Source organism: Rattus norvegicus, chromosome 7, assembly GCF_021556685.1.
Source record: "Rattus norvegicus strain SHRSP/BbbUtx chromosome 7, alternate assembly SHRSP_T2T, whole genome shotgun sequence".
NCBI classification, from domain to species: domain Eukaryota; kingdom Metazoa; phylum Chordata; class Mammalia; order Rodentia; family Muridae; genus Rattus; species Rattus norvegicus.
In genome coordinates this window covers 23,316,063-23,342,349 of record NC_141540.1, presented here as the reverse complement: position 1 = coordinate 23,342,349, position 26,287 = coordinate 23,316,063, and the positions used below count along the sequence as shown (strand labels likewise).

Below are 26,287 nucleotides of genomic sequence, written 5' to 3'. Positions count from 1 at the left end.
GACCTGAATCCTCCATACAGAGGCAGATGTGCCCTTCCAGACTGATAGCTGACACCTAGGCGGCTTTGGGCCAAGAATACAATCACACACTCCCTCCCGTGTTCCTCTTCCTTTAATTCTAGATGTAGAGGGTGGTGTCATGTCAATATCTCCTGGAACCACCCATGACACCACCCTATGGCCACTGTACTGCTCTGCTGCCCTGCACTAGTATTCTACTAATGGTGACATCCTATGGAGTTTGACAGAGAGCATGGCAGTCACAGCACTGTGGGTCATGGAGGACATTATATATCAGTAAGAGTCTCCCATGGGTCATTTCTGTGAATGGCAGCTCCCAAATTCTAACGGTGGAATCCCTGAATGATTCCACGTAGGTGTAGTGTTGGTGAGTCCTGGACCTTTAAATAAATCTGTAAGATTCTCATGTCAGACACCTTGTCCTTGGATTCATTTCTGAGTGGTATCTGTACTGCTTTGAGCTGTGGGTATCTGAATTTGTAGGGGTGAATCTTGGAAATATCAGGCTCTGAGCCTTGTTCCCAGTCAAACAAGTTTTAAAAGGGCCAATAACCACAAAGGACAGAACTTCAGTTTTAATGGTAACTGTGAGTCCAGTCTATTTCCAGCCCCTTCAAGGGGTAAAAATCTTTCTTGGACTATATGTCAAGTGAGATAGCATAAGGACCCAACTCTTCCAAAGTCAGGACTTGCAAAGTTATACCAAGGAATGTATGAAAAAAGGCCTGTGGATACCTGGGCACAAGATTCGTGAATCTGTTATCCACAGACACAAGTTTCACAATCATAGTCCTGGTTGCAACAGCATCAGCCACAGGCTTCTCCTGTGGAGTGGGGCCTTCTTCATGATCTAGGCTTCAGACGTAACCTTTGACCTGAGTCTGTCAGAACCTCTGAATGCTGGAAAGTCTGAGGAGACTTTGGTCCTTGCACCTTTATCCTGTGCACACATGCTTTCAAATATTTCTTAAAGATGTGACTTGGCCTTAGATGGGCCAGGCTTCTTGGATGTAGTCCATCTTCTAGGCCTGGGCTCATCAGGTAGAACAATCTCTTCAGTATCAAGAAGCTGAATGTGGAGAACAAAAGGAAGGAGATTGTGTAAATGGAGGGAATATTTTTTTCAGAAGATATGTTCCCAGCTCTTTCCCAATGGTTTTTGAACATACCAGACATTCTACCACTCTACCAATGAATAAGAAAACCCTCATTGCCATTCCTGTCCCTCTAACCTGATGTCTGAAGGATCAGAAGCTCTGAAATGTTAGCCAAGGAGACATGCAGGAGCTGAGGGAGTCCGACAGGGAGCTTGTGTGTGCTCTATCCACTGTGTCATCAGCAGCCTTTTTTTTTTTGTTTTTTTTGGAAAGAGTTGATTTCTGCCATGCTGCCTGTCCAGAGGCTTGCTAGACATCCTGTAGAAAATGACAGGGTTTGAGCACTCAGAAATTCTGCTATTGGTTGCCCAGTTTTCTTCTGTATGGCCTGTACTATGGAACAACATGACATCTCCAGGTCTTTGTTCTCCTCCCTACAATGGGGTAAAAACTGGAAGCAACCTGTCAGGGGTGTCCTCAAGTACACATCAAATGCCTGGTCACTTGTGGACAGACCATCACTGGGGATCAAGTTTTACAAAACTTTGAGAATGGGGTGAGCACAGAGAACATGAAGATCCTGGGTACTGAGGGAGAGAGACACAACTACACCTTCAGGGACCTACGCCGAGTTATAGAAAGCATCACCTGTGCTATCAATGTACAGAAGTCAGTCAAGGAGACCCACTGCACATCCTGCAGTAACATAACCAAGATTCCCCCTGGAGACTCAAAAGCTCAAGTTCTGTGACACAAATATAAACACATCCAGAGGTGAAGATGATGGCCAAAGGGTTTTTCTCCATAGCTGAAAAATGTTCAAATGGTATTTCTGAAGAATGACCACTCTACTGTGCACAGCCCAACAGTCATACAACAGAGTTTATATTTTAATGTGATTGTGTGCTCTCTCTTTTTCCTGGTCTCATAGGAGCATCGTGAAGATGTAGGGACACATTGCAGATATGCCACTGTCCAGAGTTTTCTTCGCAGAGCAGTACCTTGCTAAAGACGCAAGCAGGGCTCTAATGACCCAAAAGACTTCTATAGACTTCTTACGCCTTTTGTGCAAATGTGGGTGAGGAGGGTAAAATAAACTTTCTGAGCACTTACTTAACAAACAAAGGGTCTAGATCAACTTAGTACATTTGATAAAAGTCGCCTGGAATCTGCTCATCACGAACCAGAAGAGACTCTTTCCTCCAATGACGGACAGATCTCTATCCTCCACCAGGATTGGCTTATGAGGGCCCAAAGATGTCATTGCCATCCAACAATGATCTACTTTCTGGAAAATGAATTCTCAGAGATGGATGGAAGGTTTATACATGATGATAAATGTTGGGAAGAAGTCTGGAGGGATCACATGACTTGGTGATGCCAAAGGCATGGCTCAAAATGGAGGCACACAATGGTCTACAAAACAGTATCCGTTGAGAATCCTAACTCATCAACCAACCCATAGAGAGAAACTTATAACACACTAGACTGTGCCTTGATCAGAACCAGTGTGGTCCAAGATGAAAACCTGTGAGAGAGTAGTGAGGAGCAAGCCAGCTAAGCGTCCAGTTCTCGTTCTGTACTGCCACCCACAGTAGAGCAGTGTACATATAAAGCTTGACCAGATTCCAGACTGTGGGTACTTGTCCTGCCTCACTCTACTCAGGTACCTTGAACTCAGGAAATCCCCACAACTCAATCAGCTTCTATTTAGGGCATATGCCAGCCGACCCCTCATTGCAACATCATCCAAACTTTGTAATGTTCCAGATTATGGGAAGGCTGGTACTTCAAAGAAGGGAACATGACATAGTCTTAGAGACAGCAAGGACACATGACAGATTAGGTGATAAAACCCTAAAAGATGACAGTTACCTACAATAAAAGGATCATTTGTGACATCCAGTAGGACCATCTGTCTTTACACAGTTCTGGGAATGCCAAAGGCTTTTAGTAGATTTGCCTTTCAGTACTGGAGAACAACTGTTTGGACTCTGCCTGGCTATGCCTGAGCCTAGCCTTTTAAAAAGGACTATTTAGGCTCCACACTAACAAATGAGTTCTCCAAATTTTAAGCACCATCTTGAGCATCACACATTTGAACACATCACTGGGAATTTGATAGAATTTCACAGTTTTTTTTTCTTTACTCACGTCGGTCTCATGTCTACGAGTTTCCTTAACAATTAAGCCCATGACACATTACAAGTGGTCTTTTCAACTGCTTCTTGCAAGCTATGTTATACTGACTGCACATCAGACAATACAAGTGAGAGGGCCTTCACAACAACCATCTGAGAAAAAGGACATAGTCTGCCTGCCTAAAGCAGCAGGGTCATTGCTAGGAACCAGGAGGAGACATCCCCAGGAAACACTGGCCAGATGCGACAGAGCCAATCTTGGGGGTTTGATAACTCATAGGGATGGAGCAGTGGTTCAGGAGTATAATGGCTTAGAAAAACAGCATTTACTGTTTTTGAATACATCTTGTATGTAGAGTTTTGTGTTGATTTTCATGAATGCTCATATGTACCAAACAATAGTAAAAGCATTTAATGGCATTATGAAGAGCACATGGCATTTCAGGATGCAACCTCCAAAAAAAGTGGTAGTACCAAGCCAGATTGAGTCCACCCTTGAGATTGGGAAAGCTTAGAGTACAGCGTAGCATTCTGTGAACCCAGAGAGCATGGTTGCAGTGTATCCACAATGTCAGCAAATGGAGGCACAGCAACATTAGAGACCACACTGACCTGTATCCCAGTGGCTGCCTATGTTAAACTCAGAGGATCCTGGGATTTCCAGGGACCAGAAAGAATCAGATATGTGATCCACGGATCCGTCTTGGGACAGAAGAAATTGACAACCCTGCTCACCTCTATAGGAGAAGGAGCCCACCTCTCCCCCGAGTTTTAAATAGACAGAAGCCTCTGCTATGAAGAGTATGGGGCGTTGCCCCTTTAGAGACATCCCAATGTCATTGCTTCATGTCCCGAGAGGATATGTTGCTCACAAAGGTCAGCTTGCAGTCATGGTCTCCCTCTATTTTGGTCTTAATAGCTAAATTCTCTGAGGATCATCATGAGAGGATCTGTCACCTCTGCATTCCCTTCAAGTGCCAGCTCATAATCTGGACCTCAGAGAATTGAGAGATGGATTAAGTGCTCTAAATAGTTTGGAGGTGAGATCTGGGCCATGTCTGGAAAGAATGGGGTGTGAGTTACTGCCTTTTGCAATGGATGGAATTGCTGCTTTGGCTCACCTCAAAAGGCCAAGGACATGATGGAGAAGCTGTGAAGACTTACATGGTGGAGGGATATCCTGAGATATCATTCCCTTGTCTACTATACAAGGAAACCATACAGAAGGAAGAAGATGTCCACACGGCTCACAGTACAGCCTGCTGTGACAGGCCTAGTTGAAGTGAAGTGGGCTCATTCTAGCGTTGTTAGGACACTGGGCATGGCCGACATCTGCCCATGTTACACAAGAACGAAGCCTGCTGTGACAAGTCTAAATGTGCAGTAAAGCAGGCTTACTCTAGAATTGTTAGGACACTGGGCATGACCAAGAACTTTCCCTGTTACACAAAGAGGGTGGTATGAGTTGGAAGATATCGAGACTGTGTCAAAGTGATGGCTGTGAGAATGACTGAAATGGCTGTGTCTGGGGAGGAGACTGTTTTCAAAATAAGCCAGGAGGGAAGGAAAGATCCTGAGTCTGTGGCCTGTCAAGCAGGGACTCAAATGTGGCCCTTTCCTGTGAGACTTGATGAGTTTCACTGTTGTTGGGGCAGTCACTGTCAGGAGAGACCTCAGAAGGGCCTTGGTTTCCCCTTCACACAAGGACACAGTGTATTACTTAACTCAGTCATGGACAGACATGGGTACATTTACCAAGACACAACCAATACCCTGTCCTTCCATATATCAATAATTTAGAATCATTGAGTTGTTATTCTAGTCAGTATCTAACTCACACCTGCATCACATAGGATAAAGATGTACAGGGAACATCCCTTACAACAGTTGCAGGGAGAGTGGTGGCTCTTGTCATTTGCAACAATGTTTCCAACCTCACTTGCTTAAGATGTGGTACAATCAAAGACTCAGCTCTAATTACAGGGACCTCAGACTGTTCGTAACAGTTTCTTTTTACATGAAATAGATACATGTCCTCCATGCCTCCTGAGAACAGAACCTCAGGACATCAGCTATGTGTGGTATGAGAGGCAGGACTGAGCTCCACTTTGTACCCTCTCCTCTCAGAGTTGTTTGGAATCCCAGTATCTCAGCAGCAAAGACTAGGTTTCCTAAGATGATCATCTTACCTGCATCTAATAGATGAGGTCCATAGTGATGGTCAATTCTGATTGCAAGGGGAGACTATGGAAAGACCATATGAATGGCAATCTCAATCTTGTCCTTCCGATTTGTGGTGAACCTCTGAGAGCCTCATGTCAACAATCATCCTAACTGTAACACCTTCACTCATCTTCTGGGAGGTAGGACTATATAGATTTGTTAGTGATGCCTAGAAGACAGAGTTGGAAGCATTACGGTGTTAGCCCTCAGACCCGTTTCCTTCTGAGGACTCCCTTCTACCTTGTTGTCCTCATGTCAGAGGCACATTGATCCTTGAACAGGTTGTTGGTTATTTACAGGAGATGGAGGTCCCAGCGAGAAGTCACGTGTTTTTCAAAGCATCATTTGTCCATCTCAAACTCTCTGTCACAGTCAGAGCTTGGCCTTCACTCTTTTGACACTTGCTCCAACTTCGTCACTGAGTGCAGCACACTAGAATAGGCATGACCTTTGGAGAGATGTGGTATATTAAATGTTAAAGGTGGAGATGGAAGACAGAAAACCCAACATGGGTCAAGATCATGTGAGAAAACCCCACCCTTTGCTTTCTGGACTCCCAACTTCTACAGAAGTTGTGAATGATACTAACAAGAAAGGAATGAAAACAAGTCCTGTTCTAAGTTTTAAGTTCCTTCTCACCACTGAGTTAAGATTGGGGTTACTGGCTTGGACTTCTCAGGTAAATAAGAGTACATTGTGTATGGGCTCTGGGTACCCTCGTGTGGGCTTACACATCATAAAGTGTTATAGATGGAATAACTTACCCATAGAAAATTCTGGAAAAATTAAGGTAGAAAGAACAGTGGCAAATAAAGTACTATGCTAAGAGTCGATATGACTTAACATTAGAGAACTAAGCTGAGAGATTGAGGATCTCCAAATCTACAACCAAGACAACTCCAGTAGACAGAGAAGATTGTGTTGTTGCGACGGGTATCCAAAGGAGAACAGCACATCTGTGGGCCAATGCCTAGGCTCCTACTCCCGAGTCCAGTCAAGTATTTCTCCAGCATGTACTGGCACAGCCTCAGATCCTTCGGGTTCTTCACCTACAAAAGCTTTTCCAATAATAGGTAGTAGAGTTCAGTTACTAGGTCCTTTATGAGTCTGAGAAAGACCTCACTTGAGTTAAACTTTGACCTCCACAGGCTCTCCAGGAAATATACATGCTACCTGCCCCCACATGCATTCACACACACACACACACACACACACAGAGAGAGAGAGAGAGAGGGGGGGGGGAGGGAGAGAGAGATAGAGAGGGGGTAGGGAGAGGGAGAGGAAGAGAGAGAAAGAGAAAGAGAGACAGAGATAGAGCAAGGGAGAGAGAGATAGACAAAGAGGCAGCTAGGCAGGAAAAAAGAGAACGGAGAGAGTCAGAAACTGATGCCAAGAATGAGAAAAAGACGGAACAAAAGATATAAAAACCAGAGAAGAGAGAGAAGAGACAGACTACAGACAGGATGTAGGGGAGAGTGAATAGGTAAATGAGAAAATATGTAAATAATTTAAAATGCTTTGCAGGGCTACATGTTCTCAGTGCCCACACCATCTGTTTAAATTAGGGTAAGGTGTATAAGCATCATACATACCTAGTAGCACTGATTTGGACTTACTATAAGAAGCACAATCTAGCTGCCATAAATGCCATGAAAGCCCAACAAGTTGCTAACCTTTATTGGTGGGAGGGGCTCCACAACTGTCAAACGACCTGGCAGAGGAAACAGAAAAAGAAAAAGATCAACCTGAAGGCCAACAAGTCTGCTGTGAAATTTTTATCTCTGCCTAGAAAGTACTAGTCAATGACACAGTACATACATCATAGTGTTGAGCTGATGGCTGAATGGAAACACTATCAGGTATCATATGGGGAGAAACTGAGAGGGCCAGAAAGGACACTCTACAAGATGTCAGCTTTGACCCTAGGTAAAATGAGAAGCTAAAGCCTCTAGTCACAAGTCTGACAGTTTTCAATGTTGAGCGGCGAGGTGGCCACTGGGAGAAATTTATGATCTTTATTTATAACTGTCAATTAGTACAGGAAACGTGACCTGGAGGGAGACTCTTCACAAAGGAATTCTCTAGATGATGTTCTCCTGTGAGCAAGTCTGTAGAGAATCAATTTCATGATCTTAAATGACATGGGAAGTAACAAGAACTTTAGCAGTGCCATTCCCTAGGCTTAGGGAAAGACTTCATAAGAGCAGAGGCCTTTAGATGAGCACTAGCAAGCAAGCCTACATGCATGCATTAATTTCTCTACACTCCTGCCTGTGGATAGAACATGGGTAGCCCCTTTGTAGTGCCTTGGCTACACTGTGCTAATGCAGTATACCAGGAAGTGTTAAGTCACTGGATTGAAATGAAACTAAGAATATTTTGTTTCAGATAATCACACTGACACTTAAAAACAACAACTCAGACAACAGTGGAAGTTATCTGGTGGTTCTCTTAGTCAGTCAAATTTATCAAACGGTAGCTCCCAACTCCTGCTCGGTGGGACCAGGTGGGCATGGCTTCTCTCCCTATGAATGTCTGATCTCCATTCATATTCTAAGAACCGCATTCAGGGTGTCCTTTCAAAGGTTAGAGAGACTCTGTCAGTGCCTGTCATATGTCAGATGACAGCAGAGAGGAGTTGTCAGAACTCTGAACATCTCTCCACTAATGACCTTCTAGGAAGTACCAATAATGTCAAGAGGCATTCTGATACTAAGCTCATTGCTTCCCGTGTGCCACCATGTCGCTGAGAGACAATTAGTGAGCAGCATCCTTCCTAAAGCATGGGGGAAGAGCAAGAGAAGAAGGCACTCTGCAACAGTTGGATACACAGATTTCCCACATTTAAGGAATAACCAAAAACACAAAACACCATCACATTTGCACTTGGACCTTTCCCAAGCCCTAACCAGCAGAGGAATTCTAAATCTTGGCACTGAAATGGATGACCTATACGACACCTGATGGTGGCAACCAGGGAAGGGAGGGGCCATACCATGTTGATCATATATCCACACTGCAGATGCTTGTGACGATGCAAATGAGGTTGCTTGACACATTGTTGGTGCCCTCCTGTCTGCAGACACAGGCTTATGTTTGTCCTGCCTGGTAGCCACATTGAGCAACTTCTTGTGGGAAAGCACCAGGATCTGCAAGGGACAATTGAGAGTATGGAATACCATGGGATGATAAGGACAGCGTCCCCACTACTTCTTCACATAATGACACTGTACTGAGACTCTGGAGAGAAGATGTGTAAATAGACGAGAGGGTGAGCATCCCAGGAAGACAGTCACAGGGATCAAGTGCCCAGAAGTAGAGGACAGCAGAGGGTGTGTGTATATGGTAGAACATTAGAGGATATTCCCATGTTCCTACACAATCAGGTCAGTTCTGGTATTGAGTATTTAGTTCTAGTATTTAGAAAAGAATCAGAAAAGATTTAATCAAAGAAAAGTGTTTTTCTGTGCTGATAACTAATCACAAATTCTATGGTGCTGAAGGATACAGGGATGACTGTGTCCAGTGGCCCCATCTTGTGCTGCTTCTAGGCATCACAGAAGACCAGCTATTCAACACACTGTGTTAGTCAGATTCCTGTTTTACAGCACTAAGCACCCTCTATAGAAAAGGAAGCTGGATCCCAGAAGTCAATCAGAGTGGGAGAACTTTCCTGAAGTGCTAGGCAGGACTGCAAACTGACCAGTGAATATCGGAGTGTTCAGGGAGAGCATTCATAACCTATGATGTTCAAAGAGTGAGGAGAAATCTGCCCACACCAAAGATCCTGAAGGGTCTGTTCATGGGACACGCCACCCAGGGAGCCCTCAGTCTCTATCAGCACTTCAGGGCTCTATTCATGCTAGGCCTACTAATTTGATGCTGTAACTAAAGGAACTTTGGGAAGTGGGTTGAGATCAATCACATAGTGAGAAATCCACATGGGACCTCCCCATCTTCCTCACCTGGTCTTTCCTTTGAAGTGTAGACACGGTCCTCTCTGAGACAGAATGTTCCAGGAGATTGTAAAGTGTATTTTTCCCATATTGAACTAGATTTTTAAATCAATAGCAGCAGTACCTACAATTGCAGTTCAAAATCAGAGGTCAAGTGGTTTTGCCTTCACTGAGAGATCAGGTCCAGACTTTCAGGTCAGACTCTGCTCACCAGTGACAAACAGGGAAAGACTTTGGTGCACAGCCTCGGGATTTGGGCTTCAGGCTGTGTTGCTTCAGTCAGAAAAGCATCATGGCCCTCGACTGCTTCATTGGATGTCAGAGTCATAGTTGGTGATATCTAAAAAGAGGACAGGGACAGAATGTAAGAGAACAGAGGATTCGGCTAGGTCATTCGACCTGTAACAACCCAGTGTGGTATTTGTAGAGGTAAGAAAATTCCTGGACAGTAAGAGGGTGTGCTGAGGGAGACTGAGTGTCTGCATGGGAGATAAAGCCAACTACAGTGCTGGTGTACAACCAAGGTTCAGGATTACCTCTGGTGACAGTTTTTATCTGCACTCCTTACCGGCTTAGAAACTGACATGCAAAATCAACGATGGTTAGCCACATGCAGCAACATGGGCTGTTGTTTCTGGGATTCCTACACTGTCTCTATCAGGATGGCCTCCTCATCTTCTGACAATCCCACCACCAGCACAGCAGTAGTGCACACTTCAGGCCTTTGGCAGGTAGCAATACCCAACACTCCCAGGGTCTGTGCTCTGCGTGGAGAACATCATTTCACTAAGAGATGAAACACAATAAATTTCCTTTTAGGGTGTCCATAAATATCTATCACAGTATCACAGACACTCGTCAGGTCCAGTCATTCATGATGGCTGCCTGTCACATGGCTGCCATTGCCTTCCTTCTCATGCCTTTTTTCTCTCCAGGCTCAGTTCGACAGAGCTGTCTTCTCAGGGACAGTGTTTCCCAACAACCTGTACAAGGATGGGAACTGACAGTTTTATTACTGTTTTTACCTGTTTTGATGCAGACTTACCTCACCACCTCTGTCTTCCTGGATGTCCTGGACTCTGCCAGAGTGTCAGCAACTTGGGCACAGCTTGTTTGTCACACTAATGCCACTGGGATCTGGCTTCTCCTGAGAGCCTTACACGTCACAATGCTTACTGAATGGCAACTGACAAAAGGACAGATGACACCAATTCACATAGACAGTTTACAAGCTGTACTCACATCTAGAGTGAATCTACATCCTTACTCCTTGGGGGTAAGAATGACAGGACTGTGGAGAGAGTAATGGCTTCCATGATAGTACCTGAGGACTGGAGCCGGCAAAGTCCAGGATGTGAGGAACAGGTTGCATAGCAAAACGTGGAACCCAGCTTTCTCAGACATCCCACAATTTGAACACCATCCCAAGTAAAAGCAGTGGTAGTGGTCAATGGTCCAGAGCCAGTGACTGACCTACAGAGGCCCTCCTCTGTGCTCTTCAAGTCTCAGGACTGGGAAGCAAGGCTGGGGAAGAGTCAGGGAGAAGTTGTCATTCGCTAGCAGGGCTGTCACTAGGAAGACACCAGAATAGAATGAAGGTCTGAACAGGGCCTCAGGGATTGTACCATGTAGCTTCCAGGTACATTTTTGGCCCCGCATCACTTTTGCCTGCAGCCTCCCACGGTCGCATTCCTCCTCTGCTTTCTGTTTCCTTGGTGACAGAAGGCTAGGTCTCCTACATGCACAACCATCATATGAGCTTGAAGGGCAGAACAACCTTGTCAAGGATACATGGGCTTTAAGAGGAGATGGTGACAACATTGCAGCTTGAACTGAAGGCAAACAGATCCAGCTACACTGTTCATGTCGAAATTCACTCATACAGGCATTAGAGTGTTCAGCAGCCTCCCTTGTCTTCGGGCTCCACATCATGGCACCCTGTGTTCTATATGTACTCGGGCGTTCCGCTTGTATCTTTTTGTCCTAATGAGGACAAACTTCATTCCTTAGACCCCAGAGTCCATCCAACGTACTCACATTCTCGCACACTGAAGTCCTCCAGAGCTGGATTCTGGACAGAATTCCTGGAGAGGCCTCAGAAATCTCTGTACAGTCTTGGCTTCTGATCACCAGAATATTAATTTGATTGGATCAGAGTTCCAAATATCTGTTTTCTTCTCTTGACTCAGTTGAAGAGTACAGGAAACAGAATTAGCAGAGTGTTCCAGGCAGTTTAAGAAGTCTGTAGGAGCTAACCTGTTCAAGCTCCCTTAAAAGACAATGACAATGGGAAGGAGGAGGCCTCCTTGGCTTTCCTGTCTGCAGGGTTTCTCAACAGGGTTTCTCAGGAGTGACCTTCGCTGATAAAGGTTATGTTTGGTTTAGCAGGAGGTGACCCTTGGGGCTCCTGATGTGGTTACAGGTCACCAGAACTCCTGTCTCTTTATCCATCATAACTTTTGGCCTCTAGTGGTTTGGCAGTGTCCCTTGCTCTCAGGAAGTGTTCTAGTACTTGCAGACAGCATGTTTCACAGTGATTCAGGCCTTTGATGTTCTCTTTCAAACTGGGTGCCCTTCAAGAGTTCAACATATGTACATGCTCTGGGCCTCTTTCTTCCTGATAAAATTCTCCACTCAGGAAAGATTCTGGTACAGGCAGACATCCTATTTCACAGTCTTTCGAGCTCAGAGGTTCTCTCAGAAAAAGCATGACTTTTAAGTGGTCAGGATATATACACTATTTTTCTCATTTGGGCACCAATGTCCACATGGACAAGACTATTTCATTTCCTGGGTAATTACACAGAGTGAGGGATCTTTCCGTGCATGCCAGAAACTTACTACTCCCCTCTTCCGGTCAGATGCATCGTCTGTCCAATCCTGGTGGATTCCTGCATGCTGGTGTTGACTCATATCCAGAAGGAACCCTCAGCTCTCACCCTTGCAGTCCACCTCCTTTGAGGCCTGAGCATCTTAGTCAGTATTAAAGGGAACTCATTGTTTTTTTGCACCCAGCATCCTACTCTCATAGTCCTCATGTCCTTAGTGTTCCCGCAGCGACATTAGCACAGTGTTGAGGTAGGCAGGTTGGTTCACATGGAGACAGGGGAATCCTCACTTCATTGTTAAGGGCAGGATGGCACTGTTAGGTAGTCTATTGGCTCAAGTGCTTCTGCCGTAGATATGGACAAACACAGCTGCTCAGCCCATCCTGCAGCTGTCACAGGATCTTCCAGAGACTGTCCATCCTGAAGGTCCATACAGACAAATGAGGACATGGAGGTTCAGATGGACTTTTCATATGTGTTCCATGAATTGCGGAACAAGATTCAGATCAGAGCATGGGAAGGAAAGGTCTTCATGCGGATAGGAGATAGAAGGAATTGGGGAATGAAGATAAACGAGGACCAGCTCATGTATCCTATCAGAATGAGTGTTATTTGGTCTTGAGGTACAGGGATCGAAGGCTACTGCTCACGTCTTCTTGCCTGATTTCAGATGGTTTGGGTGGCTACCAAAGAGGCCCTGTTCTTGTAAATCAAGTTTGTGTGGAGAATCCTCTATCATTATGTACATACCTCATTAGGGGATAGGATGTTGTTTTACTGTTTGGGCGTGCAGAACTAAAGTGTGGGAACCAGTCTCTCCCTGGTCTACTGATGCTGGTGTCCATTCTTGGCAGATGCTCCACAGTGATACAGGAATCACAGAGCTCTGGACATTGGTGTTCTTCTGAGATGCAGGGAGACTTTGAGGGGGCCCATTAGATAGTTGACCATTGTTCCTCTGCCAGGCATAGATCATCACTATAGATTCCATATGGACACTTGTCCCTGAAAACAGCAGTCTCTCATTTTTTCTGCATACCTTGCTCAGGTAGGAGGATTTTAGTTTGTGTTTGCAGTCCAGTGTTGCTAATTTGAGTTGGGATCCTTAGCAACAATGAGCCACTTTCCTTGTACTCAGGAATCCATGAATGTCCTGGCCTCAAATGCACCATTATCTGCAGGAGGGAAGCTGAAGGAGGGAAAGAAATTAGTTGTGAGGGGGACTTAAACCCAGGTGCCCAGGACAATGGCAGAATCATCCTTTCTCAGAACCTCCGACTGAATGAGACCTCCCTTTGTAGATTATAACTAGGGGAACTGTGAAAGCACTCAGGAGGGAAGGACACTAGAGCAAGTACAGAGAATGGAGACGTTATGGATCCTTTCCCTTTTCCTGAATGACTAAAGACTGCATTTGAGAGGGCCAGTGGCCATTAAGAACTGCTAAGGCCATTGACTGCTGGATGTCAGCATGTTGTGTATCAGGAAGCTAATGGATCAGCATGTCCTTTAGGGTGAGAGGGAAGAGTCCACATGTGTTGTTGAGCTTTGTCTCATGCTGACTCTGGGATACAGAGAGTGCAGACACTCTATGTGCTGTCTGAATTTAGGTTCCAGAGGGACTCTATTGACCATCATCTGCAGATAAACACAGCAGCTACAAATCCTAGAACTTAAACAAATGGAGGATAGAATTGATGAGGAGATGGTGAGTGGCTGAGACACCTAATAGATACCTGAGTGAAAGTGTGACAAAAGACAAATTCAAGTTTTCCACAGATCCAAGTGACAGGACAAGTGCACACCCTGACGTGACTGGCATGCAAGAAAGGGATTGCCCCTCCCCACATGGGTTGGACACTTTCCTGGAAATTTGGTCAACTTTAGGCCATTTGAGATTTAAATGTTTGTTTACATTATGCCACTGTCAGATTGTCCACTGCATTTATAGTACATTTTCATGATTAATAACTAAGTGTTTAGGGAAGTTATGGATGGTAGCTCATCTGGCAATAGGAAAGAAGTCAAGGAAATCATTGTGAAGAAGCCAGTAAAGAGCACAGGTCATGACCTCTATTCTTGTTTCTGCCTCTAAATACCTACTTTCAGTTACTATGACTTCCCTCATAATAGTTACATACATCAGTTTTAAATTACACAACAGTTTCCTCCACAGCCAAGCAAGACCCACTGCTCTCTCTGTTCCTGGCAGCAATGAAGACAAAAACATTTGGTGAACACTTGTTGGACTGTGGCTCCAGCTTAGGGCAGCCTAATCCCAGAAGACTCATAGTAGCTTCCTAACTTATTGAAAATTCTCAGCTGGAGAAATCTAAGAAGACCAGGGATAGATGGTGAAACATGAGAGAAAAAGCCAAGTCAGTATAGCTGGGCTGCTTTTCAGCTATACTTTAGAGTAGAAAGATATTCCTGTAACACTGAAAATGTTGTCTCGAGGTTATGGAGCCTTTGATTTGGATAGGAAGGGTGCGCGCGCGCGCACACACACACACACACACACACACACACACACACACACACATCCATAGATGTACCTGGTGACACTTTTTACTTAGAACCACCACTGAGTTTGAAACACCTACAGGTGCATGTGAAGGAAGGTTGGGGCCTCTAGACTCTGGGATGCCACCATGAGCCCCATTTCTATTTGACTCTGTTCTTTCCCACTGTTCTCTTCACTATCTTGTCCTTTCCAATCCTCAGGACTCAGGAGAGTGCACCCCTCAGGTCTTTTCCATGTGTGGACCTTCAAGACTGTGAGAGCCTGAAAGTCAAGAGGAATTTCAGGAGTTTTCACCTAAAGGAGAAACTTGCAGTTTATTCTTAAGTGACTCAAAACACCGCACTATCAGAAAAAGACACCGTCATATGCATCATATACAGAGATTGATGCTGGCTGTATGTCACACAGCTTCCTCCATGGCCCTCTGTGCCTTCTATTAGTTTCTTCCAGGGTCTCTCCTGCTGTAACTCTCACAAAAGTGTCTCTTCTGATGCCCTGGACTACCATGCATGCTCTTTGGTCTCTTACCAAGTTAGTTGTTTTCATGCAGAACTACACCATCATTTTTGTCTTCCTGATTTTCCTGTACTCTGCCAGGTTGTCTGCTGCTTGGGGACAGATAGGTCGTCAGGCCTAAAGATCCCTGGACTCAGCAGTGAGTGAAGGCTTGGGACAGAGCACGTTTTTATTCAATGACTTCTGACTGGATAACTGATCATAGCATGACACAGAGTAAACCTAGAGCACAGGATTGAATCTCAGATCTCATTTTGACACTGGAAGACTTGTTCCAGTTAGGAAAGAATGACGTGAGGCCTATGAAAGAAGACTTAACTCTAGCAATGAACTGGACACACAGATGCTGTAGGAGAAGAACTTGAACAGGCTCCGCCCAGAATGCAAAGATCAAGCTGGATGGCTAGGACACTGAACCCTAACCATGACGAAGAGCCCACACCCCATGGAGCCAAAATCCCATGGAAATGCAGGGACATATGTCATGAGGCTAACCTCTGACAAATGAGGAGAGTCCCAGCTCCAGGCTCTTCAGATGTGGAAGAGGACTGAGTGTCAGAAAGATGGCAAATGCTTAGGGAGCAACCCTTCTAGTTTCCCAGGCTTAGCCGCTTTGAGGTTCACTCACAAGTTTTGCATCTTTCTTGGACACAGTGAGAGAGATGCGCTGGGTGCCTACTCTTATCCTTCTCACAGGAGAGCAGGTCACACAGGCTGAGTGATCTCCATGATAGAAGCACTGTGTTTTGTTCTCTAAACCTCAGTGTGGCATCCTTCAGCCCAGAACTGAGACTCACACCAGACATGGTAGACAGAAGCCTGGACTTTCCAAAGCTGGAGCATTTTTGGAATGTGGTGCACGATCACATCCTGGAGGCACTTAAGCTCTCACACCTGAAGTCCACTTCCTATGTCCCTCAAGTCTGCTGCTGTATGCTTCATGCAGTCACCAAGCCTACCACAGTAGATTCTCAAGGGGATGGCTATTTCAAAGAAATTCGAGCTTTAGAGTGAGACCGCAGTGAGCTTGGTTTGTATGAGATACTGGGAAGGTGTGTCCTAGGTATGTAGCACATGTGGGAACGTGAATAGATGTCACTTTGAATGCCCAGTGGCCTGACCAGGAGCTGACCAAGCCAGCACTTGCACTGAATGCCTAGCAAAAGCAGTAAGAACAGAGCTATGGAGGGAAACTTCCCATTTCTGCTCCTTGTGAATTCTGGAGCAGGCATTTGCTGTACTCACAGGGAACATAGGTCTCCTTGTTGGTAGCATACCAAATGATGGGAGGAAAAGAAACCTAGGAGCCCTCAGGTCTGTGTCCCGGGACATTCAGTTTGAGGTTTAGTTGCCTGGACCCTTGTAGCAAGGAAGATCCCCTACCAGCTATTCAGCCCTGGTTAGCAGATGGTAAGAAAGACTAGCACGACTGTACGACCAGTCTCTGAATGCCAGATTGGAACTTCTGGTGACACTGACCCCTCTCTGCTGCATGCAGGATACATAAGAACTGGGTATCCACAGCTGAATCCCAATGTATTCATTCAAGCAGCATTGTCAGACCTCACAGGACTCAGTACACTCTGCCTGTCCAGTTCAATTGTAGGGAGACATGGAGGTGGCCCCTTAGTACTTTGACCACTGTCACTCTGCCAGGCACTAGGTCCCTAAGCATAGTCTCTATCTGAATATGTTCCCCATAGAGAACAGGCTAATATGCCCCCTTTCAGACTGGCTGTACCCACAATCACTTGCTGATTATAGCTAGTTCGTTTACATCAGACACCACCTAGGCATTCTCCAAAAATATTTCTTCCTCAGATGGTACGGAAATGAGCAGGGTTTTATCCAGCTGGAGTAGACATACTTCTCCCTAACCCAAGAGACCCCATGTATACTCTCTGATATTTCCAGTGAGAATACATGAATAAAGACAGAGAAAATAAAATTCAGAGTGGAGGTGCACCCTCCCACATTAGCTTACCTTTTATATGGTACTGCTTGCTGCCTTTTTCAGGGGGGCCACTCTCTTGGAGGATCTATGCTGGGGTTTTTTCTTTGGAGCCCGAGGGAGGCAGCAAAGTCTTGAAATGCAGTCTCTGATTCCTTTGCGGAGTCTCTTAAACCATCCCATCGTCTGAGGGGGAGATGACGTATTCATCTCAATGTCCTGCTTAGGTGGCAGGATTATTTCAACTCCCGACATGTTGTTGTAGACACATGGGGAGGCCACAGGTGTTGAGTGGAGGGCACGGGTAGAAGTGCTTCTCTCCTTCTTAGGATAGTATACCGAAATGGGAGGCATGGAGACACACCTGCTCATCTTGAGTCCTGATAGAATCAGGTCAAGAGGATTCTGTTCTCTTGAGGGAGGTCTGTGGTGGCCAAAGATGGGTTCACTGGCCCTTCTCCTGAGAGGAAGGACAAAGACAGAGGGATGTGCTGGTGATGGGGGTGGCAGAGGGCACGGATCCCCAGGCTTGGCTGAAGTGATATATCCAAGATCATACCCTTTGCTTACATGATCTTTTAAGCTCAAATATGCCCCCATTGGTTCATCGTATCTTTTCTTTTGGAGGGATTCCAAGATGTCATTGGCATTATACCCCATCGCACAGAGCATTTCTATAATTTTGTAATCTGGGTCAGTCATTGTCGGGATTTTAAACTCGCATTTCTTGATCCATGGGTGATTTTCAATTTCCTCTATAGAGGGCCTCATCTCTGGGGAAACCGTGAGGATTTGATGTATCAGGTTTTCGAGTTGCCCAGACAGGTGATGTGGAACGGTATAGGTCCCCGTTGTAATCTTTTGCTCAATCTCATTGATGGTGTTTCCTCTGAAGGGAAAGTAGCCAGTGGTGATGAAATATAGGAGTACGCCCAAACTCCACACATCAGAACTCTTGCCATCATATGGCTGCTGTAATACCAGTTCAGGGGCATTAAAGCCCCTGGTTCCACAGTGCCTACTCAGTAATGTACCAGGTCTGCATTTGACTGCCAGGCCAAAGTCGATCAGCTTAACATTGCCCTCTCCATCTATCAGTATATTCTGTGGCTTGATGTCACGATGGACAATGTCCAGACTATGGCAATATCTTATCGCAGATACGATCTGTCCGAACATTTTCTTCGCCTTTTCTTCTGGCAGCGGGCCCTCCTCATTTATTAGTTCTACTAAGTTGCCTCCTGGAGCATATTGTAAAATAAAATGAATCTGGTTCGCTGTAACCAGGATCTGGAAGAGGGAAATTATATTTGGATGGTGCAGTAACTCCAAAGTGGTCATTTCGGACAGGATTGCCCTGATGGTCTTCTTACAGATCTCTACCGTTTTGATGGCAACCAGGGCCTGCGTTCTCCGGTGCCAGGCCAATCTCACCCTGCCATATGAACCCTGTCCAAGAAAGAAAACCACCCTATACTGACTGCCCAAAGTCTTCTTAATAGAAGTGATGTCCATCCCTGTGATCTTGTGAACACAAGTTGTGAGGTACAATAACCCGTCAACTAACAAAATACACAGCTATCAAGGAGTCCCACAGGTCAACATTAACCGGCTCCCCGGTCCTTATGGACAAATTCAACAGGCTGGTCCACTGTCTTATACAGAGGACACTCATTCTTACATCCAAGTGGTTCTTTGTGAGGTCACAGCATGAAATGTACCAAACAGACAAGGCTGTAAACCATAGTGGCTGTCCCAACTCTGGGCCTCAGGGAACTTTCCATTCTTGTGAAAAGGAAACTAGCCTCTCTGAGCTTCTTCTTCAGCAGATCAAAGAGACAGATATTTACTGTTTAGCAATTACAGGCAGTACTGTGCTGCACAGGGAAGTGCATTAAAGCTGCAACCTGAGAGAGATTTGATCACCTCCCCAGCTGCTCTATTGGCTCCTGAGACTCCAGTTAGAGGAGCAGCACCTGGGAAGTGCATTGAGGGCCCAATATCAGATCGATTACTTTGTCGTCCTCACATTATGCATTCATTCATTCATTCACTCATTCATCCATCCATTCCTATTTCTTTCCAAAAGGAAGACAGAATGACGGTTACTCAGACAGGTCAGAAACCTCTCTGCAAGGAAGGGGAGCTGGTAAATCATCTAAAAGGAATGAAGCACTGGGGACTTTGAGAGCAGGAGGGACCCTGGGGTGCCCATTGTGAAGAGTTTCTTCTTGGCTCTACTCATTGACCAAATACTTTACTATAAACTCCACTTCTGGCCTTTGATTGTGGATCTGGTACCTTTTGTTGTCACCTCTTGGTCATTGTCCTCGGAAGTTTCTACTTCCTCCTTGCTGTCCCTGCCCTGATCCAGGAAGTTCCTGCTTCCACCCTGCTGTCCCATGAAATCACCATGGCTGCCATCTGCTGCCCCTGCCCCCTTGATATCTTTCTGGGGGTCCTTTCAACTCTGGCTCCTCAGTGGCCATGGTGAGCTGCCAGCATCTCCAACCATGCCACTTCACCTGTGTTTCTGTGTCTGCTTCAGTGCAGACATCAAAACAAACTCCTGGTTTTCCTTTGAGGAAGACCATCCCCTTCATTTTGGCATCGATGCTCTTGCCTAGCTACTCCTCGAGTTCCTTCGAAGCATAGCTCAGTTGGACATCTCAACAAAGCACTGCAGTATCACGGTCTCAAAGGCTGCTGGGCAGTGGATCAGGGAGCACTGGTCGACCGATGTGGCCCCTGATCTGTGGAGATAGAGCAGCTGCCAAGGTCTCTACAGCTCCTTTCTCCTCAGTCAGCGTCTCAGCTGACCGCTTGAAATGGCCAACAGCAGTGGGGACACAGTGTCCAATAGTCTGATGGCATCTTTGCTGGAGGCTTTCATTATTTGTTTCAGAAAGAAGACCTATCCACTCAAATTTAGTGCTGGGTTTCCACTCCACCTGGGGTAACTGGTACTCTTCTTTGGTAAAAGCAGTTCAAACCCCTATCCTTCCAGCTCTGCCTCTTCTTCTTGAAAGATCAAAGACTCCATTTCCATTGGTGTACATCTATGAACAACCAGGTCACCCTCAGGATGTCTAACCCACTTGCAGCCAGTAAACCCACACAATTGCCATTTCAGCACCTTTCAGGGTGATTTCCTTTTGCTTCTGCAGAATGTCCCCATGTAAGGACTGGGCATTCCTGCTTTATGCATGTTTTTTGTGACAGCTCCTGCCACTGTTCTTGGTTTCACAGAAGTTGAACATGTCCCCTTGATGACCACTGTAGCCTCGGAACACATCCCCACTCACCACTGTCCTCTCTGTCTCCTGTGCTCCACAGTTAAGGCTGATTTCTGAGTCTTTTTCCAATCAGGTCCACCAGTTCATATGTTGGTTTTGTGTATTTCTTAGCAACATTAAATACTCAATGAGAGCAGATTACAGAGAAAAAGCAATGTTTGCGGGTTGCCTTCAGAATTGTTCTTGTATGCTATACATAAAATTTCTTCCACTTGATCTTCAAACCAATATCTAACATCTGGTCATCTTCATCTAGGACAACATGTTAAAGGTTGGTGAGATCTAGCTTGCCATTCTGCAAGTGATCCTCAATACGAGCTGGGGTCCCAACCAGGATATCAATCCCACTCTGCACTTGTTCTTGTTGACCACCATAGGGAGTTTCACCATAAAAAACACTGATACTTTTATTGATGTCACTGAAGTCTTTGCTCATTTGATTTGCTAATTCTCTTGTAGGTGCAGCACTAGTATCTGATTGGCTTGGCCTCTCTTCCTCTCTTGAAGTCCACATTTAAGTTACCCAGTCAAAGGGATGGCAAAGGAGAAGGTCTTCCTGCTTACTGTCCATGCCTGGGCAATGAAGTCTGTCTCACTGTATACATGATGGAATGTCTTGGCTTTTAGAAAAAACGGGTAGTTCACCCCTCAAGCTTTGAGCTTTGAGAAGCTTGACAGTCTCTTCGCGTATGGGAAAATTAGAGAGAATCCTTTCTTCTCCATGAGTATTTCCTTTTCTATCTCATTACTATTTTCTTCCCCAGGAGCATCCCTGGAGTTGGAGTTTGGTTCGGAATGGGAGAGGACATTCTTGAGCCTGGGCTCTTCTCTCCCATGTCTCATTAACTTCTTTCCCTTTCTTCTCCTTGGGCTTGGGCATGTCTGCCTCTGCTTCAGAAACTTCCTGGTTTTTGTCTCTGTTTTATTTTTTTCCCATTGGCTGTTTTCTTCTCAAGGGACTCCTTTTCTTCTGGGATGTTTTGCTTTTACAAGCATTGTGGTCTTGAGGCTCATCCTCCTTCTTGGCCTTGTTGGATTTAGCAGAACACACATCAACTTCAGAAGGCCCTTTCTCTTTCACTGCTTTTGCTTTGGAGGAACAAGTCTTTTCCATTCCTTTCGTTGCTTCTTCTGTCTTCGATTTTGGCTTCTCCTTTCTACTTTTCCTCCTGCTTGCATTGGCAGCATCTCCTTGCTCTCCTCAGCCCTGTCTTCTCCCTACTTGGATGCACTGGAGAGTTTCCTGGTATTTTTCAGTGTGAGCTATGCAGGTCTGACAGTCCTTCAACTGTGTGCAAAGGAGAGAGAGCGACACAGCAGCCTTCTACTTGTGATCCACTCTGCATCTCTCAATAATTTCTTCCCTTGGAAAGAGATGATGCTTACTTCCCCTGCAATTTCTGTTAGAATTTCTACTACTGTAAAAACACGCCATGACAAAGGTAATATATTACTGCCTTGTCATGTACAATATTTTCTTGTGGCTGGCTCAATGGTTGTGAGTTTCCGTCCAAATCATTATGGTGGGAAGTTAGGCAACTTCTAGACAGGCAGCGCAGTTGAGGCGCTGAGTGTTGTACATCATGCTCCAAAGGCAAACGGAAAACTCCTTCCAGACAGATAGGAGGAGAATCTCCAAACACACGCATACAGTGACACACGTATTCCAACAAGCACACACCTCCAATAGTGCCCCTCCATTTGCCATGCAAGTACAAACAAACACACGCAATTTCCAAGCTCTGTGCTCTGTGTCCTCCCAGCTCCTTTTTTGGTCAGCATTTGTCTTGATCAAACAATAAACTTTCTGAACGTAAAGTACTTCTTTCTATGGGCTCCTTAGCTTCCCAGAAATCAACCTTCTTGGTGACTGTGACAGGCGCTTAGGTGCAAACATTTGGGCAAGTATCTGTGTTTTTGAGATGTTTTTCTCTAAGGAACATAAGGTCCACCCTGCATGATTTTTGGAACATTTCTTTGGGGTTTATTTCCAGCTGCATCAAACTGGGAAAGCAACAAGATTCTCAAGCATCTGCTGCCTGGGATTCCTGACCATGAACACAGGGAAATCAGTTGCTTTTTCTGCTAATACCCTGCTTTTCCCACCTTGAGATACTATATCATCATTATATCTGAGCCAGGACAAACCATTCCTTAAGTTATTCATTATTTAAGGCTTCATTATTTTCTCACAGAAGGAGAAATGGAAGTCACAGAATTCCCTATCAGCTCTAGAGTCATTCCATTAGTCATGTGTCTACTCTCCTTTCCAAGTCACATAAGTATTACCAATGCCTGCCACACTTTTCAGAGAAAGCAAGTCTTTCAGACCACAGACTCTTCCAGTGATTTTTGTCCCCTCCCCCATCTCCTTCAACTGAATCTAAGGTAAATCAGCTCCGGGTCCTGACTAGAGCCTCAGTGGTGGAGGTGACCTGTGAATCTACATCTCTAGGTGGATTCCCCTACCAGACACTGTGCTAACTGGGTGTGATGGTCTCTGCACCTGTGGTTGAGCATCTTACAAGTTCTGATCCTCTAAGTATGGATAAAAGCTGAACCACTGGGAACAAGAATTACACACAGCTAGTGTGGTTTCCTTCTTCTGCAATCAAATATTTCCTAGTGAGACATTACATATGGATCACAGTCATGATGCAGATGAAGACATAATGCTAGGCACACTGCAAAGCTGAAAACACTCAACCTGTCATCAACGAGCTCTATTAAATCACAGCCGTGAATGCAGTTCTGAGAAACGATGAACCCTTCTTCAGTGATGGGAGTCCTCAAATGCCCCTTAGTCCCCTATTAATCCCATGTGTGCCCTATCAGTCACAGCCCTTGGGGATCCAGGAGTCAGAAGATGTAGAAAACAGGGCTCCAGCTGAGTATAGGTAATGGCACTGTGCCTCTGAAAGTGTCCTAGGGAAGCATCAAGAACAAAACTAGTCAACAGAGGTTGGTTTGTCCAGACTGAAGACCAGTCTCACTCTCCTTTTCATCCCCTCTGATCCTCCTCCTCTTCTTCAACCTCTCCCTCTCCCTCCCTTCCCTGTTTTGCTCCTCCTCTGCCTCCCCTTCCCTTTCCCCCTCCCTCCTCCTCTCCCTTTACCTTCATATCTCTCGATCAGGTCCAGTTTTTGTTACCCAACTAATCTCAGTCATGAAGTGTGAGTTGGAGAATCATTGACCTCTCAGGGTTTGGCATCAAAAACAGCCTTTCCCTCTCCCAGCAGCTGTCAAGTGCCAATGGTCTCTCACTTTGTAGTTGGATTTCCAGTCCTTATCCCCACTTCCTTGTTCATAAGATTCCCTCTGGTACGAGCTTGCTTACTCTCATGCATACGCTGACAATCACTGTGAGTTTGTATTTCAAACAACACCGCCATTTCTCAGACATTGACTAGTTAACTACCACTTTGGCTTTAAAGATCTTTCTAGTGCTTAACATTATTCAATTTCGCCTGCTCACTTGTCAGTGTGCTCTCTCTCTCTCTCTCTCTCTCTCTCTCTCTCTCTCTCTCTCTCTCTCTGTGTGTGTGTGTGTGTGTGTGTTTGTGTGTGTGTATATATTTCCCTTCACAAGACACAATCTCACTATCTCCCTCTCCTCTCCTCTCCTGTCCGTACTTACCCCATGCCATCTTCCCCAATAATAGTGGAAAATGATTGTTGTGGAAGCTATACTATGTCACCATGGCATTCACACCTTCTCATCTGCAAATTTTCATTATGGTGGTTGTTTGGTGTGGTATGAGGCTTCAGCTACTCTATCAACACTGGAATTTCAATGGACCTCTTCTCAGACATTTTGTTGTCATGGTGGTTATCTGTATCATAGACATTCTGGACTTTTAGATCTATAAAACTGGCCCTGCATGCACTCCAGAAGTTCACCAATAGCTAGATATTGGTGTCAATTAAAAGTCCTGGATTTGTGCCTGAGAAGTATCTTGTCAGGCTGATGGCTTTAGCACCCTTCAAGGAGACTGCTTAACTTGTAGTCCCTGAAAACATGGCCAGTGACACCCTACTCTTCAGGTGAAGCGCCAGTTCCTGTCTCTTGAGTATTGCAGCGAGTGAGGACATGGCCAGGTCTGTTACACATGAGCACAGGGCCAGCTCTCCTGCCTGCCACAGACATCATGATGAATAAGGGGAGAGGGGTTTCTCCATCATCCTCACCACTGCCTAGCAGACAAGAGACAGAACCCTTGGGGCCTTTTCATACACAGCCCATTTATCCAGGGCTAGATCTATTGTGCTGCCCAAGCAAGGTTAAGGACCTGAACTCCTGAGTGTTCTAGCAGGTGAATGACAGGGGCTGCTCTCCTGTTCTAGTCACACCAGAGTCAAGTGTCATGCATGCCATAGGTGGTGAGGTACAAGGGCAGAGGAGGGTGTCTTTTTCTTGTCCACACCACTGAATGGGCAACAGGTGGCAGTGCCAGGCAATGTTGGGCAGTGTCTGACATGCCTCATGGGAGTTTTACTGGAGAGCATGCTTATGTTGTCTCTTTTTTAGCATGAAAACCTCCAGAGCACGTCTGAAATACAGTGTCCTTGTTTTGGAGTCAGGTAGCCAACTAATGGTCCCAGTGCTTTGGAATCTGGTGACTAAGATAACCCAGCTGCACTGACCACTTTTCCTGTGTTGAGGAGCAGCTTTCTTGTGCAAGACAACTCACACCTGCACTGAACACAGCTGACTAAATATTTGCCCCTCTTTCAGGGCACTGGTAATTTTGGATTGCTCATACCACTCATGAAAAACAAAACCAGTATCTGTGTTTTCAGCCCCACTCTATAAATCTGACCTTTGTCCCTCCTCTATGGTGAGCTCTGGTTCCCAGTTATTATTATTTGGTTGCTGTCTTGTTTTAGACAAGAAAGTCAAGCTCAAAAATATACCTACACCTTTCTCCAGACCTATTTCCTTCTAAACTGGTTAGGTACCAACACTTACTAGGACCATGAGGCCCTCGACAGTGTTTGCCAAGCTCATGGTAGAATTCATGGGACCTAGTAGGAAACTTTGCTGTTGTTTGCTATTTCCTCAGATCTTGGAAAAGAATCTAAAAATGGTTAAAAGATGTGAGTTTAGAAGTAGTACCTGATTACTGGAGACTGCTCAAAAGGGTTTAAAATAACCATGACTATGTAAGAGAAATGCTACTAAAATTACGAGAGACCCTAGAGTGCAAGCCAGAGACACCAGGAGAGGAACAGGGATGAATGATGTCTGGTCCTATGTTAGTAAGATTACAGAGAAGGTCCATGTTCCATGCTGTATTGGCCTTTCTCTGGGGCAACAGAGGTGGAAGTACAAAGCTCAAATAATTAGGCAGTTATCCTGGACTAGCACCACATTCAATACGGTTAATTTCAATGCTGCCAGCCTGCTGCCTGACTCTACGCCAACAGAGCCTCTTTCAGAGAGCAGAGAAGTTGTGGTCATGACTCTCTCTCAATCTAGATGGAGGGACAATAGGATTTGACATGGTGATGCTGCAGTGGATGCAGACAAGATGTCTAGCCATGAACCAACGTGAGGACAAGGTACATTCTAGGTTCTTTCCTTGGTCGTATCTCTTATGGACATTGGAGCTCAGCTCATCCAGATGGACACTAGGAGTTCGGCTTCAGCTTGTAGTGGGTCCACAGGACCTCTGAGTGAATATCTCATTTGTGGTTGCAGGTGGAAGGACCCTTTTATTTGTACCTCATGGAA

General features: G+C 45.4%; 3 pseudogenes across 8 annotated transcripts; all 3 read right to left on the bottom strand.

Moving 5' to 3' along the window:
- Positions 1–581: 581 nt before the first annotated feature.
- Smokl7 (sperm motility kinase like 7) lies at positions 582–18,916 on the bottom strand (annotated as a pseudogene). Of its 8 annotated transcripts, none has more exons than XR_015624520.1 (13): positions 17,291–18,916; positions 10,763–13,455; positions 10,484–10,624; positions 10,007–10,224; positions 9,650–9,778; positions 9,448–9,562; positions 8,478–8,631; positions 7,156–7,193; positions 6,247–6,540; positions 5,723–5,930; positions 5,449–5,651; positions 1,254–1,436; positions 582–1,090 (listed from the first exon to the last, which is right to left on the bottom strand). The product of XR_015624520.1 is annotated as a sperm motility kinase like 7, transcript variant X7 (transcript). The 8 variants fall into 8 exon arrangements; XR_015624521.1 differs by having other exon boundaries at positions 6,372–6,540; XR_015624522.1 differs by having other exon boundaries at positions 10,007–10,202.
- Positions 18,917–19,598: 682 nt separating this feature from the next.
- Positions 19,599–20,385, bottom strand: LOC134479835 (nucleolar RNA helicase 2-like; annotated as a pseudogene).
- LOC134479833 (nucleolar RNA helicase 2-like) overlaps positions 20,317–26,287 on the bottom strand; it is a 33,701-nt pseudogene continuing 27,730 nt past the window's right edge.